The sequence below is a fragment of the Falco peregrinus genome, chromosome 4, assembly GCF_023634155.1.
Source record: "Falco peregrinus isolate bFalPer1 chromosome 4, bFalPer1.pri, whole genome shotgun sequence".
Taxonomy (NCBI): domain Eukaryota; kingdom Metazoa; phylum Chordata; class Aves; order Falconiformes; family Falconidae; genus Falco; species Falco peregrinus.
The window spans coordinates 61,342,288-61,364,513 of record NC_073724.1 but is presented as its reverse complement, the minus strand read 5'-3'; positions in this window follow the sequence as shown (position 1 = coordinate 61,364,513).

The following is a 22,226-nucleotide window of genomic DNA, read 5'->3' as shown; positions in this document are numbered from 1 at the left end:
TTGTAATTGAAGGTCTGGAAGATTCATCATAGGGATTGTGCTATAATTCTTTTCTGACCACCCAGGCAAGTTATATGTATTTCAGAGTAAGCAAGCAACACAGCAGGAGGATAAAGAGGAAGGAACCTAAGGAGCTCTTGATGAGGGTGGACTATACTTATTTCGCGGCCACCCAAGTGTGCCATGTGCATTACAGGATAAGGAATCTCAGGCCCTAACAGTGAGGGAAAAAGAATAGATTGCACGATGAGATAACATTGCTATTCAAGGACAAACATCATGGAACAGTTTTATTTTTATACATAAATAAAGATCTTTATTTTCAATGTTGTTGCTAGATCACTATCCAGACAACGAGGAAAGCATAATGAAGAAAACCAGAGGAGGATAAATTCAAAAACTATTACTGATGCGTTCATGGAAATTTACAGTTGCATGCATACGTTCACTGCTTCTCTTTGAAGGTAACAGGATCTTACAAATACAAGTCCAATTGCAACTGCAAATTCCTGATAGCTCATGGATTGGAGAGTTAGTTTGGTTCTAGCTGTCAAGTCATCAAAGCTCACATCTTTAGGTAAAACCTGAGGATGATCTGAAAAGGTACAACTAAAATTGTACCCTTGCACCTTTCCCTGGTTCTGCATCCCTCTTCCGCTGTGTCCCTGCTGTGCAGTTAAGGAAAAAGGGTGAAAGGGTGTAACACAGAAATGTGATGGGCCAATCTGAAGCACCATCAAATTCCTAGTTTGTCCTTTGTAACATGAATCCAGGCAGCACAACAATGTTGAGTTTGTATGCTACTTCTTACAACACCGTTTACTGTGAAATCTTGATCCTACCCAAGCACACATATAGATTACCAAAGGAACTGATGGGAGGGAGGTACCCAGCAACCATTATGCAGCTCACTATTGAGCTCAGAGCTCAGGGCACACCCCGAAGTGAGCAATAACTGGGAACAATAAGATGTACAAGGCTGCTGAAGTTCCAATATTTTACAGCTGAACATGCAACTTACACATATCTCAGCCTTCTTTGACCCTTTCTCTTTGACACCTTGCATTTTCAGAAACTGTAAAATGGTCATAATCATTGTCAGAATGTATTAGTACAAAAGAACTCCCTGAGCCATGGACTGCTGGTAGCTTGCAGTTAAACGGATCTCCTCTCCACTCTGTAATTCTGCACTGGGAAGCAAAGGGCAGTCTGAGTATTTCAAACAAGAGGAAAAAATAGTAATAATCAGGGCCATCTATGTCTTATTCTGTCCTTTGGCTGCTGGAAAAGTCCATTTTTGACTACAACTATAAACCAGATCAAAGCTTTTTTATACTTTTATACTTTATCTTAAAATATTTGAAGAGAGATTTTTCACAATTTTTTAACAGATGAATGACAGTTATATGCCTTTCCCTCAACAGAAGCTTACTTACTATATATCCAGTACAGCACAAACATCCCAAAGGAATAAATCTTAAATTACCAAGACTCCCTCAGCATACTCGTGTCCTACAACTTCATTCTCCAGAATCTGATTGCTGTATGTCAGAGAAGCAGAGCTGATTGAACGCTAAAAGGGGACAGCATGTAATACTTTATTAGGCATTCTGCAGACTACTCAAGAGGGTTTATTTCCTCTAAGAATTTCAATTAGCTGCTAGGAACAGGAAACTGCTGAAGCTTCCATAAGAAAGCAGCCAAAGATGCAATTTTCAGCTGGTCAACAGGTAAGAGGCAATTTTCATCCTATTATGCTATGTTCTGCAGGAGACAGATTGGGCTAGTGTGCAAGAAAATGCTTTGCCAGCACTTAAGCAAAGACCCATCAGTCTCTAGAATTCAGGATTTTGTCTGAAATGCCAAAACAGAGCTCTGAAATCCAGATACTGGGGGTAAGGGGGAACTTAACCAGTGTTCTGTTGCCTGCCCAAGCCAGCAAATTAAAAAAAAAATGTAAATAAGAGATAAATCATGCACATTCACCATGTGTATTAACGCTGAAGTAAAAAAATAAAAAAAAGTATGCGGTTGATGGTTAAGCCTAGAAGATATTTGTAGTTATTTTGTATAGATAGCCATGCCAGTCAAATATCAGAGATAATACTCTGATCTATTGTAAATCAGTGACGTCTTGCAAGCGTTGCATCCTGTAAAATTAAGTAGAATTTTTGTCAACAACCTCTTCCCCCATATATACATACACACATTTAATCATAACTTTCCTTTTTCTATGTTCAGACTCAACTGAAGATAATAAGGAACAGGCCCTTCCTTTCAGAAAAATTACGTCCCAGAAAGCTGTGTCTATTACTAGATACACACAGATACACACATCAATTGAAAGATGATAGCTCTGATTAGCAACGACGAAGAGCTGCTGGCTCTAACAGCAATGAAGAGTTGTGACTCGAAATTGCCCATACAGCATGTAGAAAATTCTTGGCATTTTATCTACTGATTTCCAAAGTGTTTTTTATTGAAGAGCACTCTGTGGAGAGTTCTTGCCAATTTACTTCATGACAATTTGTTTTTTCTTTTCCTTGTTATCTTGTTCTACATTTCTAGAAACTGTTTATATTGTTTTATTCTGCCCTCCCGTCTGAACTTACAGTTGATTTTCTTCGTAGTCTTAGTCTTCATCCTGTTATTGTATCAATTCTTGTCTCCTGAGGTAAAGCCTCGTATTTAAATATTTAAATATGTCACTGGTTTTCCTTGCTCTTTTACCACTTAGGAAGGTTAATAGCTTGTCGGGATGCCTTAGGGGTGGGTCAGTTAGTAGTTCCTGTGAGGCTGGCCATCTATTTTTCACAGGGCTGTACCAAGAACAATAGAAATAGGAAAAAAAATCAGGAACAGCCTGCTACTTCAACTCCCAGCCATTAAACAATGACTGTGAGCAGTCCTCAAGTCTGAGCTCATTTGGGGTTGCTAAGAAACAGAGGAAAGGGACAGTAAACTACTGTTTCTGAGAATATGTGGATGGCAGGTAAAAATGAAGATCCTTCCCTGTTCTGGCCTGGCCTTCTGCTGTCTTTCCACACACATCAGTTTCCAGGTGACAGAGCACTGACTGAAATGCAGATCTCCTGGAGCAGGATGCTCAGCGATAACCCAGGGACCAGACTTAGACTGCCAGGCCAGTTCATCCAACCTATGGCCCAACTTCTCCATTTTCCAGATAAAATCAAGGAGCAAAATAAAACTGAGGATAAACTTTGTAATATCCCATAGTGTACCACCTATTTCTGAGAAGGGAAATACATCCTACCATCTGAACTAATTTTAAGCATGCCCTTTTACGTGTCAGCATGTGTATATGCATACATCTGTAGGTGTCAAGCTGATGCGATCTGAGATCACTCTGTGACTTTTGCTTTCACCAGTGGTCATATGTCACATGATGAAAGAATAGCTTCAGTTTGATTTTAAAGGGATGCTTACTAGCATACATATCTTTCTGCTCAGCCTGTACTGGGTGCACTGACATATGCTCTCACCATATCATAGGGGATGCCTGTATTAGTGTCATCTGGTGGATCCAGACATGGCAAAGGAAGAAACAATATCTATCTAGGAAATGCTCCTAGTATCCACCCAAGAAGCTTGGGGTGATCCATCCAGGGGCAGTCAAGTGCTGGAAAACACGAGTGAAATATGTAACTCCTGACTTCCTACTACTACTAAATGGATAGCTTAGTGTGAGCCAGGGAACCCTGCCTTTTACATGGGTGACATCTCTCACAGGCAGCTGCAGAGAGGGACACTAAATTCAACCAATTCCAAGTACCCTGAAAGGCTCCCATAAGCTGAAAATTTGGATTTTACCACAATATGAGTGTAAGGTATTACACGTTAATAAAAATAACCTTTAAATTCTTTCTGTAAGAACCATATGGTCATCTAAATGTTTGAATTATGACTGTCATAGGCAGAAATCTATATATTCATTATTTTCATCTACATTCCTAAGTCTCACCTGCATTTTTTGCTCTGTAAATATTTGGATGAAATTACTTTAAAAAGAAACCTCAAGCTTTAAACACATGTATAAACCATCCACTTCCATTACTAAAGTGAAAGAAACAATATTTGAGTGGTTTAACATAGAAGAGTGAGTTCATTGGACAGATTTTTTTTCTTGTAGTTTTGCAGGGGGTTGCCAGGGCCAGCTGTGTTCCAAATAAATTTTCTGACCTAAGTGAACTTCCTATCAACAAAATTCTCTCAGACTCCCATTATTCCTCTTCAACAATTAATCAACAGCTGCTGAAAAGTTATGAGTGTGCTTCTAATTTTCAGTAAAATTAATGGATCTCCTATCTTCTGAAATGTGGAAGGAGGTTTTTCTTCCTGACCTGGGTGTGAATTTTCTGATTTATTTTTAAAATCAATTACCCTTCTGAACTCCCATGTCTGCTGTCTTCGGCAGAAAGGATCCCAGGCTCTACCATGACAGGCATGGATAGATTTCACTCTGATGCCTGTAAATTCAGTCTTCCAAAGCACTGACCTCTCCTGTAGAAAGCAGAAAGATGCTAATATTTGTCAGAATTCTGTCATGCATAAACAGGATGTGGTTAGTTCTTCTGAATTCATGTAAACATTTAAGTTTTCTGTTGGGAATCGGTATTATTCGGTATCTGTACTGCTGGCAGTCAAAGAGAGTGTCCTGTTTGTGTAAACACCCCTTACTCAAAGTGGTGTTTTAAGGGTCTCGGCTCTGCTACAAGAGTGTATAGGCAAAGCTCAGTGACCAACGTGGAGTTTTCCTTGCTGGACTCCCTTTAAGAACTAGTGGGAGGGGGCTTACTTCTATTTCTTTTCCTCTTCCTACACCCTTAGGAAGGTATTGTTTCATCCTTAGCACCAAATGTAGTGTATTTCCTCACAGAAATGACACTATATGGAAATATGCTTAAGAAGTGATGATAATATTCCTGAAACTGTTTCAAGTAAGAACTTTGGAGCTTTGATGTCCATTGCACCCTTTTTATGTCAGATCAAAGTGCTAGTTATTGGACAACTGGAGCAGGAAATAAACCATACAGCACAGGTAACTGAGACACTCCATATACTTAGAATTAGCCCTACCAGACATTCTGGTTTGTTTTTTGAAGAAAAAGCAAGTTATTCTTGAATTTCATTTGTGGAAGGAAAAAAAAAGTAATCCCGCTATGCCAGTGTGACTTCACCTGCAAACAGTCTGTCATTTGTCCAAACATTTGCAGGATCAGGCCCTGTGCATTGCTTTCAGTGCCTTAGAATTACATCATGTTCTTTTGACTTTCCTTCTGTTCAAATAACCTAAAACACAATGCATTTTTTTATGACCCAGGTCGCCTTTTGTTTTCCCATGGAGCACAACTGATAAAAGATTTGTATCTTACGTGGGAAAGCAATGCTGTTTCTCTAAACCACACATAATGTATTAGTAATAATGGTATTCCACTTCAAACAAATTACAAACGAATGTTAGTGTTCTTAAAAATGTTGTACTAAATAATAACTCCCCACAGGCCAATTTGCATACAAAATGTAACATTTAAAGCCAAGTTACAATTAGCACTTTGTTATGGAAGTCTGTGGATTGTAATTTACTGAACAAAGTTATACTTGCTGCAAAGAATTTTAATTTATGAAAAATTACCCATTTAGAATTACTGTCACAGTAGACCAACTTGTATTAAAATGATGGGTACCTAATAAATTCGTCTATTATTAATGTAATGAATGACAACAATGAAACAAAGTAAATGTAGGATTAATGATTGTGTCTTCGTAAATAAGGGATGCAAGTCGACAACTCTTTCCCTCTTTATTGATGATGGCACATAGAACAATCTGTGCATGAGAGAAGGAGGGAAGGAGACGGGTCTGAGAGAAGATGAAATGAAGATACTGAAGGGAAAGAGGAAAAGCAAGGGTGGTTACATAGAGTAGAAAGAACAGAGAAATACAGAGGATGTTAATGAACTGAAAATTAGTGTAAGAGTAAACTTGAAAAATCTAGCTCAGCAAAGATTAATCGCACTAGTACTTCATTTCCCTTAGGTGAATGCCATATAATGGTAGTGAAAGTTCTCAACCTCACAGACTTTATTTGAAGGGAAGGAACATTAATTACCTGATGTGAGTACTTACAAAGTGACCACATACAAATACAGACACTCTGATGTTAACAAATAAATTTTTCATTCACTCTCCTGAATTCATTCTTAAAAACTTAAGATTTGTTGTTCATTTTGGTTTGAGAGGGTTTGAACCTCAGGGCTGTCTGGTGGATCTTCCATTTAAAAATAAAAGGCCATTAGAATACCTAAAGTGTCAATCAGTTTGGCAAATACTGCTGAATATGGTCTACAAATGGCAGCTGAATTTTTTTAGGGATTTCCTTTCATTTATACGCACATGTTTGTGTACTCCCTGCACAAACATCAGTCCTTTCTACTTTATCAGGACACAGGTCCCCGTGTACTGAGCACATCACCAGAGCAGGCACTCAGTCCCTCCATCAGCCAGACCTGGAGGGGGGTCACATGCATCCATGTGCTGGGTTCACAGGACTAACTACAGATATGTGCTCTCACCACCACACCTGCTTGCATGGCAGGGAGAGGCTGTGCCAGCCAAACCTGTGGCTGTCCACCAACTCCAGGTCTCCACACCACCTGCAGTGCCACCACTGAGGCTAGGAAAGAGAAGGCGGGGGCCAAACATAGAAAACTCACACAGGCTAGAAAAGGCCACTACAGATCTGGAATATCCATGTGGTGAACATTTCCACTGTAGATGTTTCAAAACTGCTTGGGTAATCTAGTCTGTTTGGGAAACAGAGACATTCCCATGTCATTTATCTAACCACAATGACTACATGAGTTCAGCCCTTTCACATTCACTGAAGGGAATCACTGGGAGCTTCACTTCTAACAGTCCTCTGAGTGAAAAATAATGTGGAAAATAATCTCCCCATAGATATCCTGTGAGAAAAGAGAATCCAAATTCAAGATAAATCCTTCTTTGAGATTATTTACCCACCTCTAGTTAAATCTGATAGCTGTTTTCATCTGTAAAGAAATCCTTGACAGTATAAACTTAGATCAGGTCATAGCTTACCTTGGGTAGGGTGATACTTCAGCAGTGCTGGGCAGCACTGGTTGAAGAATGAAGTGAAGAATATGGTAAATACTCAGTAAGCATCATAAATTCAGCCATCCAAGAAAACCCGCACATATACATTTCACATACTTGGCAGCCTCCCATTTTGATGGAAATCAGGGTAAATGGTGCCATCAAAATCAGACCATATTACAGGGAGAGCTTGGAGGACCAAACAGAGCCCAGGAGTAAGTAGTCACCACTCCATTGTTCTCTGTGGTTTTACGCCCACTGACACCAGCACAAAGCTTTGCTTTGGTTCTATGAATATCTTTCTACTAAGAATTGTTTCTTTCTTTTCCTTAGACATTAAATCATTATATGATTTTACAAAACAACAATGACATGTTCCTATGATCAAGAATCTTCTATCAAGGCTTCAAAAATTCTAATAATAGAACAATATGTTTTAAAAACAACTGGGAGGGACAATAAAAAATGACTGAATAAGTAGGATTTGGTAACAGCTTTTTATTTTTAGCTTGCTTGGCTTGCTTCTTTATAAACAGTCTCGTTGCTTTATAGGAGTGCATTCAACTCATGCAGTTCAGATTCTGGATTCAACCTAGTCTGACTCCGTTTGACTTTACACATAGTGGGTGTTCTTATGGAACTGGTTGAAGCTTCTCACTAGACCATAAATGTAAACATTGGGTTAAAGCCTCTTGGAAAATGAATGAAGAACTCTTACTACAGTATAAAAAGCAAAACTATAGAGTTGTATCCATTGAATATGTAGTTGGTAGAAGATAATTCACAAAAAATAAATGCCTCTATTATAATGTTTTTCCTCATCTTTTTAATTTAGAGAATTGTTAGCATGCTCAAGATTGCCCATCCTGGTAGTCAAACATAGGTATTGTGTTCCAGGGACACAATTTTTGGTTTTAAAGTTTTCTAGTTTCGAAGATAATTTTGACAAGCACCTGCTCTACACTCTCCATCTGGAACCTGACAGACAAGGTGAGATTTTTCTGGTCTGCCTGAAAACACCAGCAATTCATGTTCTGTTGGCCAAATGATTTAGCTTCACCTGAGGAGCTGCTATTGTTCTCAGTCTTCATTTCTCTTTTCATGCTTGATGTGACATTCCCATGATTGAGCTCTCATGACAAAGAGCATTCTACTGAATCCCATTTTGAAGTTTTTTCCAAGAGATCTAAAATGCTGGAGTTGCAATCAGCAAAAAATAAATAAATAAATGGAAATAAAAAGCTGCTTGATAGAAATTAATGAAGGAGTTTATCCTTCTTTGCTATGAATTCGTTATTTCTATTTTGTTTGAAATTTCTGATATTTCTGTTCTGGTAAATGAGGTAAAGTGAGATGAAACCTTTGTAAAAAAAACCATGCTTTCTCAGTTCACCTTTATAACCAGTCACCGAGAGGATGAGTTCTCAGGAACTATCAAGAAATGACAGTAGCAGCATCCCTTTCTGATGGCTAATGCTTTATACCCAGGAGATTTTATTGAACTTATAGCACTGCATGATCTAACAGTAAACGGCCATAGCTATAAATGGTTAGGAACATTCTCTACACTGACTGAATCAATTTTCTCCAGGTTCACCCCTGAAACCAATATGAAACTAATTGTCAGAAATTTCTTGGCAATTTCTGGAAAATAAAGTTGTGGTTCAGATCCATACTGGAAAGACTAAAAGGCAGGGGTGATTATTTTACTACACGAGTCTACCTGGTGATTTTAGAGTAGTATTATTCAATAAACACATACTGTCCCTTTACCTAGCAATGATTTTACATTGATTCTTTTCTTCTCATTCTCCAAAAGGTAGAAAGATTAAAGAAAATGAATAAAGCCTCATGTCAGGATTTCATCTGATGTGAATTGATGTGAGTGACTTCTATAAACCTGTGCCCACTTAACCCATCTGTGTATATGGTGGTTTTATTAAATGGAAAGGCTGTGATACAAAATTTAACAAAACACATTGAAATAAGACATTTTAACTGAGTAAAAACTACAGTAAACCTTTTTATTTAAAAATCACAAAAAGGTTAATTTAACAACATGGATAATTTAGACTCCACTTCAGAGGAGTATTTATGTGCTTTATTCTATATTCAAAACCAATTATGACTACCTTGGAGCTGAAAGGAGACAACAATGCCAATGGGGTGTAGAATAGATGGAGAACACTATTTTTAGTCAGAATTCATTCAGTGGCATATGCTAAAATCCAAATTACAGAATAGTAACAGATCATTTGACTGATAGAAATGGTAAATTCCTAGCTTGCTTCAAACAGGTAAAAAAAAAATACAAACTACAATTTCCTTGTCAACACAATTATGATAGGAGATGCAAACTAATATGGTTTGAAAATATGTCCATTCTGAATCTTCATATGAAAGCAAGAGTGAAACACTGAGGACTTTTAAAGGCCACATGTAATATTAATGTACTCATGTAATTCATGTAGGGTACTGATGTTTACTTGTTGAAAATCTTACCTTTCAATAGTTTTAGTAGGCACATAATTCAACTTTATTTATAAACAAAACAGGTTTAATGGTATATGTATACACTCAGAATATGTATCAAGGGTTGCTCTTTTGCACCTGTGATTGATGGTTTCCTTCCCTTTGTTAATATATGAACTTTCTAAAAGAATCTTTTTTTCTTGCAGCCACAGATGTTATATCACAAACAGAGAATTATGTTTCCTATTAAAATAGTTCAGGTGTAAAGAAAATTTTCAGAGAGAAATTTCCTGTTTATATACATTTATCTTTAGTAATTATCTTTGAAGAGAAACCTAGAGAAAAAAAAAAAAAAAGAGCTGCATATATAGGTAATGCTGACATGTTTTACTCATTTGTTTTAAAATTGAATAATACAAAACCAAATCTTTAATTTAAGGTTGTTTCTCCTTCCTATTTGCTGTCTTAGATGTATGTATCTACTTTTGAAACAGATATTAATCTTTCTTGTTTAGACTAAATGTTCATCTCAAATTGTAACTTTGTACAGTGTTGATCAATATATGTGCTAAGAGTATATGTTCAAAATCTGTATTTTTAACAGAGAGGAAGTAACCGGAATATCTGATAGTACTTACCTGATAAAAGACTTCATTAACTATTGCAAAATTTTGTAGAATCATGGAATTGTTTAGGCTGGAAAAGACCTCTAAGGTATCAAGTCCAACCATTAACTCAGCACTGCCAAGTCCACCACTAAACTATGTCCCTAAGTGCCACATCTGCATGACTTCTAAATACCACCAGAGATGGTGACTCAACCACTTTCCTGGGCAGCCTGTTCCAATGCTTGACAATTCTTTTGGTGAAAACATTTTTCCTAATATCCAGCCTAAACCTCCCCCAGCAATTTTCCAAAAATGGAAATTGAGGCCATTTCCTCTTGTCCTATCAATTGCTACTTGGCAGAAGAGACTGACACCCAATGGCCTATAATCTCCTTTCAAGTTGTAGAAAGTGATAAGGTCTGCCCTGAGCCTCCTTTTCTCCAGGTTAAACAACCCCAGTTCCCTCAGCCACTGCCCAGAAGACTTGTGCTCTAGACCTTTCACAGACTTCATTTTCCTTCTCTGGACATGGACCCAAGTGCAGGATCTGGAAATTGTCCTTGTTGAAATTCATACAATTGGCCTTGGCCCATCGATCCAGCCTGTCCAGATCCTTCTGGAGAGCCTTCCCACCCTCAAGCAGGTCAACACTCTCCCTAGCTTAGTGTCGTCTGTAAATTTACTGAGGGTGAGCTCGATCACCTCATTCAGGTCATTGCTAAAGGTATTAAACAGAACTGGTTCCAATATTGAGCCCTGGGGAGCACTGTTTGTGACTAGCAATCAACTGGATTTAACTCCATTCTCCACAATTCTTTGGGCTCAGCCATCCAGACAGTTTTTTACCCAGTGAACAATGAGCAGCCAGTTTCTCCAGGAGAATGCAGTGGGAAACACTGTCAAAGGCTTTAGTAAAGCCTAAGCAGCCAACATCCACAACCTTTCCCTCATCCACTAGGCAGGTCACCTTGTCATAGAAGGAGACCAGGTTAGTCAAACAGGACTTGCCTTTCATAACCCCATTCTGGCTGGACCTGATCATCTGGTTGTCCTGTACATGCTGTGTGATGGCACTCAGGGTGATCTGCTCCATAACATTCTCCAGCACCAAGGTCAGACTGGCAGGCCTGTAGTTCCCCAGATCCTCCTTCTGGCCCTTCTACATGGCTGTCACATTAGCTAACTTCCAACCAACTGGGACCTCCCTGGTTAGACAGGACTGCTGAGAAATGATTGAAAGTGGTTTGGTGAGCACTTCTGTTAGCTCTCTCAGTACTCTTGGGTGGATCCCATCTGGCCCCACAGACCTGTGTGTGTCTCAGTGATGTAGCAGGTTGCTGATCATTTCTCCTTGGATTATGGGGGCTTCATTCTGCTCCCCATCCCTGTCTTCCAGTTCAGGGGACTTCTGCCTGGAGAACAATTAATTTACTATTAAAGACTGAGGCAAAGGCGGCATTAAGTACATCAGCCTTTTCCTCATCCTTTGTCTCTGTGTTTCCCCCTGCATACAGTAAAGGATGGAGAGTCTCCTTAGCCTTCCTTTTGTTGTTAAGGTATTTATATAAACGTTTCTTATCGTCTTTTATAGCAGTAGCCAGATTAAGTTCTTGTTGGCCTTTAGCCTTTCAAATTTTCTCCCTGCTTAACCTCATGACATCCTTGTAGTCCTCCAGAGTTGCCTGCCCCTTCTTCCAAAGGTCATAAACTTTTTTTATCCCTGAGTAGCAGCCAAGGTTCTCTGTTCAGCCAGGCCGGTCTTCTTCCCTGCTGGCTCATCTTTTGACACATGGGGACAACCTGCTCCTGCACCTTTAAAATTTCTCTCTTGAAGAATGTCCACCCTTCCTGAATTCCTTTGCCATTCAGGACTGCCCCCCAAGGGAATCTGTTAACCAATTTCCTAAACAGGCCAAGTCTTCCCTCTGGAGGTCCAAGGTAGCAGTTCTGCTGACTCCTCTCCTTACTTCTCTAAGAATCAAGAACTCTGTCATTTCATGATCACTGTGCCCAAGGTAACCTTCAACCATCACATCACCCAACAGTCCTTCTGTGATCACAAACAACAGGTCCAGTTGGGTCCCTTCCCTGGCTCCCTCACCAGCTGTGTCAAGAAGTTATCTTCCACACACTCCAGGAACCTCCTAGACTCTTTCCTCTCCACTGTGTTATATTTCCAGCAGACATCTGGTAAGTTGACATCTCCCATGAGAACAAGGGCCAGCAATTTTGAGAATTCTCCGAGCTGCTTACAGAATATTTCGTCTGTCTCTTCAGATAAGGTAAGAAAAGAATTGTATGTCTAAGTATTAAAATATCCATCAGAGTAAGTATATACTTTTCAAGGAGCAGAACAGTGTCTCCTAGGATACAGCTAATTATCAATTAAAGAAGGAAAGCATCAGAAGTACCAACTGATAGATTATTAGTGCTATTACATTTTGTTATAGAATTAATTCAGCTGCCCTTAAATGATGCCTTTGAGATGATGCAGTGGTGAACAGGGACAAAATTATGAAAGCTTGTGAGGTCAAGGAGAATAAGTCGGGTTCTCAAAAATCTTGTTAAAATCCCAATAATAAAAAGCTTCAGTTTTTCCAGTCTTTAAAAAAGTTATATCAAGCACTGTTCTGTTAGAAGAGTAGTTTCCCAGGATGAACATTTGACATTATATCTTTTTTCTTTTTTTTTTTAATCAAGGCTAGTATAACAAATCAATGTAGTCTGCCCTCTGTAAAAGGAGTGCAATCAGGTTAAGATCTATAAATGCTTTGGAGGCTTTTCTTAATTCCACCAGAGTTTAGCTATTTTTGGTGTCTTTTTCATGTTGGTTCTTCCTGTTTTAAAAGTGATTTCACATCTAGCACACATTAGTTAGATGATCAAGAATTAAAAAAATATTCCAAAGAAATTAATGATTAACTATGAATAAAGGTCCTTCCTAAGCTTTAAAGTGTACTGTAGTCCATTTTAGAGGATTAATTTAAAAAGAAAAAACAACTTTCTAGTTCAAGAAAAGAAGGATTTCTTGATCTGTTTTTTAAATGTTGAGAATCCCAGGAACAGGTTTTTAAACTAAATTTCTGTAGATTATATAGGAAAAATGTACATAACCGTAATATTTGATGCATGTAATAATGCATCAAATGGTACAATTTCCTTGGTGAGCAAAGCCCTGCTCAGACAAATCCTGTGCATTCTTAGTTTTCGTACTGTGAGAATGAATCCCTTCCCCTGTTTTAGGTGCAGCCCCTCATGGCAGTAAAAGTAATTCTATATCTCTGTGTTTGCTGCTAACTTTTTCCATTTGCTTCCTTGCTTGACTCACATTGTTATGAAGAGCAGTCACCACAGACCTTAATAAGCCAGAACGGGACAGGTTCTCTCTTACTTGCTGATATCCAGCATGAGATGATTTCTAGAAGTCTGTGTAACAGAACAGGCCTTTTTTATTTAAATTATAATTGAAGATCTTCAGAAACTGTTTTTTTGTTTATCTGCTTACCTAGAAACTACAGGAGACCATCAGTAGTTATGTATGTTAACGATAAGGAGGAAGAAAGATAAATCATTAAAACAAAAATCTAAAAACTACCTGAATGCAGTGTAATTGATTCAACATGGCATTGACAGAGCTTTTCTGTGACAGCAGAGCTCTGTGGAGAAACTGATTCCTCCTGAGATTTCAAGTAGAACACACATCAAGGAATGAAAGATATGTCAAGGCAGCGGTTTATCACTTTAAGCTCTAATTTCTTCAGTTATTTTACTTACAATAAATACATAGATAATTGATATTCAATAACTCTGAGTTATTTTGCTTTTAAGGAGTCATTAAATGACACTTTATTTTCTATCCACTTTTCTAACCTACTAATATTCTTGAATGCAAATGTAACTGAATCTTTTTAATATCTAAACATAAACTATTGTTAATGCATCCACCCTTTGAAAAATAGAGATAAGAGTAAGTGGAATTTTCCTATTCTGTAAGAAAGCAAATTAATAAGTATATCTAAAAGAAGCTAGATAATTCTACAAAATTCTCATTTATAAATATTTCTCATATGCCTAGATATGTCATATGTTGCAGTTATGCATCCTTTTCCAGCAAGTACAGACCTTTATCTGACAATTTTTCTGAAACTATTGATAGAAAGCAGAGGTAATATAACAATAAATGTTCAGTAAATTGGATATATAAAGGAAAAAACAGACTGCTGCTCACATTTCTCCCAAGTCACTTTTTCACGGGCCTGTGGAATACTTCATTAGAACCCATAATATGTAGAAACCATAATATGTACATATTTTCATTTTATTACATGAAAAATAATTCTCAAAAGCTGTCTTTAGTGTAGAAATGTTGATGAATAGTAGGAGGGAAGATGTCTCAGATGTTAATGGTTGCATCACAGCAGCAACCTATCCTGGAGGATTTCAACCATCTTCTGGAGTAGGAGTAACGTTGTAGGAAAGTAGAGTACAGTTAGCTTTGGTGAGTTATTCCCTGAGTCTCATCTCAAAAATTATTTTGCTCTTCTTTTAAAATGTACTTTTAAAAATTAATGATAACCAAATTTTATGCTACTGTATGTGAAATAGTGAGCAGCTTACAAAGATGATATAAAATGACATTTTCTACTTATTTTCTTTTATGCTTATATGTGAAGTAGCTGTAAGACACTATGGTATATATGTGGGAGTTTGTGCCTCATTAAGCCTTAAATTGTGCTAGGTATTTGTCTGCAAAGCTATTGTAAAAAGATAAACTGGGGGGAGAAATCACTGCAGTAAGATGTACACATCAACTTTTTAAACCTTGTCGCATAAACAGCTGAAGATATTGACTTTTCATAACTTTTTTCCCTAATAAGGATAATTTACATAGGAAGGCCTGAGCTGTTCAGAAGTCTACAAAGAGACAAGGCCTGGTTCAGCAGCTAAAACATGTCATGTCCTTTTCATCATGTTTCATAAGTTAATTAATTTCCTTTAAAAAAAGAAAGCAGATAGCTAAGGAAGCTAGCCAAGGGAAGAAAACCATAAAAACTGTTGAAGAAAAATTATTTAATTCCACCCTGGTGCTCTAATGGAACTTTTGAAAGGAAATAACTTTTTTTCTCAGAGAAATACTTCCAGCAACTGAAGTTGTTCCTGAATTCTTGAGTTTTACCCCACCTATCCATGGCAAAAAACCTAGGATAATTTCTCAAGAAAAGCATACCACCAGCAGCTACAGATGTCAGTATTTGCCATTGGTAATATGCATTATGCCCTCAGCTTTCTTAGATGGAAAGAACAGCAATTAATGAAAAAAAAAATTGATATTACTTGAACAAAGCATTATGTATTAATATGTGTATGATAGATGATGCCAGAGACAAGGAAACTTCTGTAACTACTGATGAGAACAGTAATTGTATCATGTCAAAATAATGAGGAGTAACAAAAGCATCATCAGCGTTAACTGCATTTTTACACTAGAATACTCAGATCTCATACTAGAAAATGCTCAAGAATATTTAGAGAAATAGTGGTGTGATGTAAACACAAGCAGTACAGAAATTCCATCAGAAATCAGCAATACAACTGTGAGAGAAGCAGCTAAACAAAATCTATAGTTTATGAACAGTGGTATTTAGAAACTAGAAGATTAGGAAGAAATAATGGAAATTTAAAGTATGTGGCAAAATATGAAGGTAAACATGTCTATGAATGAAGAAAGGAAGAGAGACCTTTGCAAGAAAATGCAGGATATCTAATAGCTGGAAGCGTCATCACTGGAGCTGTAATTTTACTTGGCCAGCAAACTTACCAGCACACATACATAAAATCAAAATCATCTGGTTTTTAATTTCTATAGCAGTGTGGCTGTTACTGCTTTTCAGAGTATTTGGGGATGGCTGTCTCTTAAGACTGAATCTAAATCCACATGGGGCTAATACAGAAGATTTCTGTGGTCAGCTCCTTGAGGAAGTAAACAAAGGAAAGACCATACAACAAATAATATATATCGTTATTATTCTGTAAGGTAAATGTTCTAAAACTGTTATTCAGCAATATAAGACTTATATTTATTATAAAATGACTGACAAAAAGCAGTCTCCGCAGAAGACTCTACACATTCACAGGCTAAAGAAACCGCCAGGGGAGTACGTTGCACAATTGAACCAAATTATGTGCAAAGAAAGACATTTCCCACAGCTGGACGTGTATAATCATCATCATATTACCTTTTTTCTCTTAGCTGAAATGCACATCTCTCTAGCTTGCTTTCAATAGATGGCTCTACTCTGAACAAGGAAAAAAAATAAAGTAGATAATACTTAAGAGAAACCTTCTGTTAGAATTAGAAAAGCTGGAAGTGTTTTTATCCTACACAACTCCTCCCATTCCTCAGCTTCTGACAATTCCTTGGGTATGACAAACTAATTTGGAAACTGTTCTTAAGGTTTAGCTTTCAAAAATAAAATACAGTCACAATGGTTAAACCATTAAATTGTTGTCATTAAATAAAGAAAAACTCATTTAAAAAGCTAATTTGAAAAAGCTGCAAGAACTACCACCAGTTTTTCATGCATTATATCGTTCTATAACAGTGGTGGAAGATGTGTCTTTTGCAATCTTCCCCATGAATCTATTGTTTTCCTTCCAGAAGTGTTACAGAAACTGAGCTGTGTTAAACTCCACTGTGACAAGCAGCCATAGCAAAGCTTTGAGTCTGCCAATACCTCAGCATGCTTGTATTTTGAAAATAGAAATGTACCATAAGTTCTCAGCAGCACTTATTGGCTTCAGAGACACTTGGTGACCATCTACTTATGGCTACAGTTTTCTTCTCTGTCCCCCTCCCCCACTGTCTGATGTGCTTTTCTCCCAACATTGAATATATACTTGTGAAAATCAACAGATAGTACCTATAACACCAATTAAGCAGTTACCAACATAAGAATAGGCTTTATAGAAACATGCTGAAGTCCATATAAACCTTGTTCTGGCATTGTTCCCAGCATCTGCCACTCATCTTCAGCAAATTATAAACAAACAGGTAAAGGATGGCTAATGCCAGAAACCCATTCAAAGCTACCAAAAAAGATGTGGCAGAAGAAGCCATTTCACAACAGGACTGCTACCACATTGGCGGTCCTCTAATGGCCTGTTAAAGGAAAAAAGTGCCTCTTGAACCCTCCAGTGCTTCAAAATAATCTGTTGTGCAAATTCCATAAGGCACACCAGTGCATAAAAAGTGCACTAAAAAACCCCCAGAAACAAACAAAAAAGAAGTTGTCAGCATCATACCCAGTAAACTAGCCATGCCTTCTTACAGTCTCTGGCAGTAAATAGCAAGACATCCTTTTTCTGGAAAAGATACAAATGTCACATGAGTTGCATTCAAATGAATAAACTTAAGCTTGTAAACCTTAGGCATTTTTTCTTTCTACAGCCAGTAGCGGGAATTGAGGCACCTCCAGGCAGAGACTTAGCTCATCTCGAGACAAACTTCCAGTGCATTACTGCCTGTGTGTTTCCGACAGAATGGGGCAGGGGCTTGGCTTTCAAAACTGAAAAAGACCTCATTTTGAAGTATTATATAAAGCCCTCAAAAATCACACTACCCACTCTGTTGGCTCACAGATGTCATTAGATGGGTGTGCAAAAAACCAACCTCACACAGAGGCAGTATACCACTTACTGCATGCCTGCACAGACATAGGTGCTAGGTGGTAAATCCACAAAGCTAGCACACTCCTTAATACATAGGAAAACAATTTACACACTTTGAACAATTGTTTACAGTTATTTAGTCACACTTAATTCTCTTTGTTTCATACAAGCCTCCTCTCTATTTAAAGGTACAGTGGATTTTGTTCTTCCTTGGGCATGTTCTGTGGGGAGGGGGTTTTCTTTCCTCGAGGGTGGAACTTTTAGTATGCTAATTAGGATAGTTTACATATAGCTAAAGCAGTTTTCTGTTTGGTGCCTTAACCATTTGACTCTCCTTGAGTTTATCTTGTTATGCCCCAGCCTGACATATTTATGGTATCTATTCCTGCTCCCAAGGCCATGTTTTGTTAACTATTTGTAACATCCTCTGTTCTTCAGATTCTTCCTTGTTTTTCATTATAGTTATTTACATACTTTGTCTAAATTTCAAGTTAAGTAATGAACTGACCTTCTATTAACTACATATATGCAAGTCTGTTGACAACAACTTTGCAGACAGCAAACCAGTCTGATATTTTCCAATTGTATTTTACTGAAATCTAAATAACAATTTAATAAGTTAAAAGTAAATTTAGATCAGACTTTACAAATAATTTGCAATTATGCTGCTTATCTCATTAGCACATAGATGATTTTATTTTATTCTTAAGCATCTTTTATTCTAAATGTCAGCCCAGAAGTATCGTAAAACATTAAAATGTTGTGTTAGTATAGTTACAGATTCAAACTACACTGTAACATTTTCCTTTATGAGCCTTCCTTGTATGTGTATTACCTTTCAAATTTTAAATATATTACCAATTTATATTTTCAATTTGGTTTTAGAAGAACGAAGCGCTTGTGTGGAATTCAAGAAATCTTATATCCAAAATTTTGCAGACCCTCTTTTGTTCTCTTCTCTTCTTCAGTGGTTGAAGTACTACATAATTAGGTTTACTCTTCTCTTAGATAAATAAACATACATACAGTAAATCAATAATATATCATGAGATAGCTCCTCAGTTTACAGATGTGCCTTTTCATCTTATCTTTACTTAAAATTAATTAATCTATGCTAGTGAAACTACCTAAATTAAGACTAGTAAGTTGTGATAACACTTTGAATAGAAGGAGGCCAAGTGACCAATCTCACAATTTTCTCTTGCCTGATTAGTGCACATGGTCTCTATAGATTCTGATTGACAACAAATTCAAAATTGTTTTCAAAATGTTTTGCCAAGGTGTTAGTGATGAGTCACACAGAGCTGCAGCATGTCACCACTATCCCTCATCTAGCACAAGCTGTTAAAAGATCTTTGCAGAGCAGGCTAAGAGAAAGGCCATTGACTCTGTAATGCTTCTTTGAAGTGAACAGCTACTGCTCATGTATTTCTGTAGCTGGGAGGAGTGATCTGAAGCAGTGCAGATTTCCTCAGCATCGTCTTTCCCAGTGAGGGTGGCTTGTGATCTCACTGTCAGATGAGATCAAAAGGGAACACATTCAGTGTCAGAGACAGAATAGTTACAGCATTAGTAGTTACAGTTTTGAACTTTTATTTCAGACATGTATAAAAATAAAGCAAGAACATCAGCCCTTGCCATACATCTGCTGAAAATAAAACTGGGTACAAAGATGTTTAGGATCCATGGAGATTTTGCTGGAAAATTACCAAGCTGCTAGTTTCCATGCCACAGAAGGACATGACATTAGACAGATGAGTGGTGTCTCCCCAAAAAGAACATGTACAATAGAAAGGGATGTCTGGCTATCCTATTCTTCCTCTGAATATAGAAAGCTTTCATTAGACAGAAGACTTAGATTACCACTAACATCTGTCAGTCAGCCCATGAAGGGCAACAGTTGATGTCTTTGGAGCAGAAAGTTGAGCTGCTCCTTTGTGTTGGATAAGTACTTGGAAATTATTTGCTGAGCTGAGCTGTCTATCAGCTGATCAACCAATTAAGCAATGAATCCTGGCTCTTTTAAGTGAAGGGTGCAAGTGTGTCAGCTGTAGAGCAGCTTGGGTGGTCTGAAGACAGGGGTAGCTGTGTAACAAGTGGGCAGGACAAGCAGAAACACAGTGCCCAGGTAAATAGGCTATTCAGTGAAACACTTGCACATATAGCATAATTAAAGGGGTTCTGGAAGCACTAGAGTCTGAGGACATAGCAAACAGGGAAATAACTGCTATTTATACTGTATCAGGGGGATGGAGACTAGGAAGGAGTTTTTTCTTCTAATTTCAACACTCTGAATACAGATGTGCAATCTAATGGCCGTCTAGTGAATAGTTACTTGCAATAAAATATCTCTTCAGCCAGTACAGTGACAAAATACGTGCTGGACCCCTGTACTTCCAGCCAAACCATAAGATGCCTTGGTTACCTCCTGCCTGAGTACCCCATTCTGAGCATCAGGCTCTTCGGGAGTGCAGAGAGCTGTCCTTCTCTGTAGATCCTGTGCCACCTCCCTCAGTGGCTATTAGGAGAAGTGTATTAATAATGTTTCAACTGCAGTTCCTAAGAGTCTGAAAGAGTTATTACTGGCTGTCTCTACTCACCCATTGCATATAGCACTGCAAGTTTGCTGCACTTAATCACACACTTTGTTATCTTCTTAACCCACTTTTTCGTGCTGTGAATAGGACACTGCAAATATATTTGTAACTAGGGACTCCTTCCTTTCTCTCAACTTTCTAAGTCACATCTTGTACTGGATCTGTGGTACTTTTGGTGCTGCTTAGATAAGGAACGAAAAGGCTGATTGTAAGGGACCTCATCTCTTCAATTATTTTGTCTGACTGATATATTCCTGACTGAAAAATACAGAGAACTGTTCACAGTATGAGAAACACTGGATTTCCTTTTTTTGAATTCTCAGGGACTTAAAAATTTCTCCTTCTTTTCTTTCTTCCCTTCCACCCAGAATTCCCCCCAACCAAGGACTCCATCGACCTTCATGAATTCTTCAGTGGAAGAGTACTGCATGGGGTCATGGTAAGAGTGAGGTAAAACACTGTCAAATAACTGTAAAAGGACTCGAGCCCTCTGGCTCAAGAGGATGCAGGTTGTTTCAGCAGTAAGTGTAAGTTAACAGTGGATGTGAGGGGAGGAAGGGGGGTGGGTAGACAAAGAAGGGGAAAGAGAGTGAACAAGCAACCAAAGTGCCCCAAATTTCTCACTAGAGCTCTGGGTATGGATTCAAGCTTATTTTTTCAAACAGATGTTTCCCAGGCCTTAAATGAGTGAAGTGTATACATATTATTATGAAATATTTATATATATATATACAGTTATATAACTATGTATATGTATAGTTACTTGTTCTCTTGAATTATTCTTCCAGTTTCCTTTTCTTCCCTTTTGTTTTTCCCTAAGCTGAGGTAGAGGCAGAAGAGCTAGGAAAGACAATTATTTTAAATAAATAATTTATAAATGAAGCAATACTTCATGCTCTCTTGCCTGTTATAATGACTTATTCCAAATCTTCTAAGAGTTTACAAGTTACTGAAAACATACAAACTGTAGCTGGTAAAAGTTCTCATTCAGTTTTGAGCAGAAAAGTCTACATTTGGGCTGCTAAGGAACTGGATTTCCTTTCCCAGGAAAATTCAAAACTTGGCAGGGGTGGCAGCCTGTTTGTTTGTTTTCTCTTCAATATTTTGATGAACTCCAGACCTATCACTTTGATTTTCTTTCTTAGGTTATTCATTATATATGAAAATAATTAAAAGAAAACATTCTAATCCCCAAAGACCCCAGTGTTTGCGTTACTTAGAGTCAAATCTTAACTCTGTAAATTAGAAAACAAAATTAACCTGGACCATTCATTTCAAGAAAAAAAAAAAAAAGCTTTAAATTCTGCTCTACTTAAAGGGGAAAAGGGTCTGACTTCCAAAATGTAACTTGACAGAGTATGCTACTGCCTTGCCAAAAGATTTCTTAACAACAGTTTTGGTTTGTTTGTTTTTAACAAAGCTGCTATGTTTCCATAAAAGTTATATTTATAATAAATTGTCATTTCTGAAAGAAAAAAAAAATTAAAAAAAGGAAACTTCCAATTGGCTCAAGTCTAGATGAAAGCAAATCAAATAAACTTTGAGTGAGCATCTGAATTTTGGAGTGTTTAACTGAACCTCTGATCCTTTTGGGACATACTTACCAGTAATTAAAATAGTGTCACTAGTTAAAAGGAAAAGAAATCAATAAATTCTTAAGGAAAACATAACTGGATTCTTTTTTGGTTTCTCACAGGGTATTTTTTCCCTAAACTAATAATTCTTTTATCTGCCTTGCATTAATTTT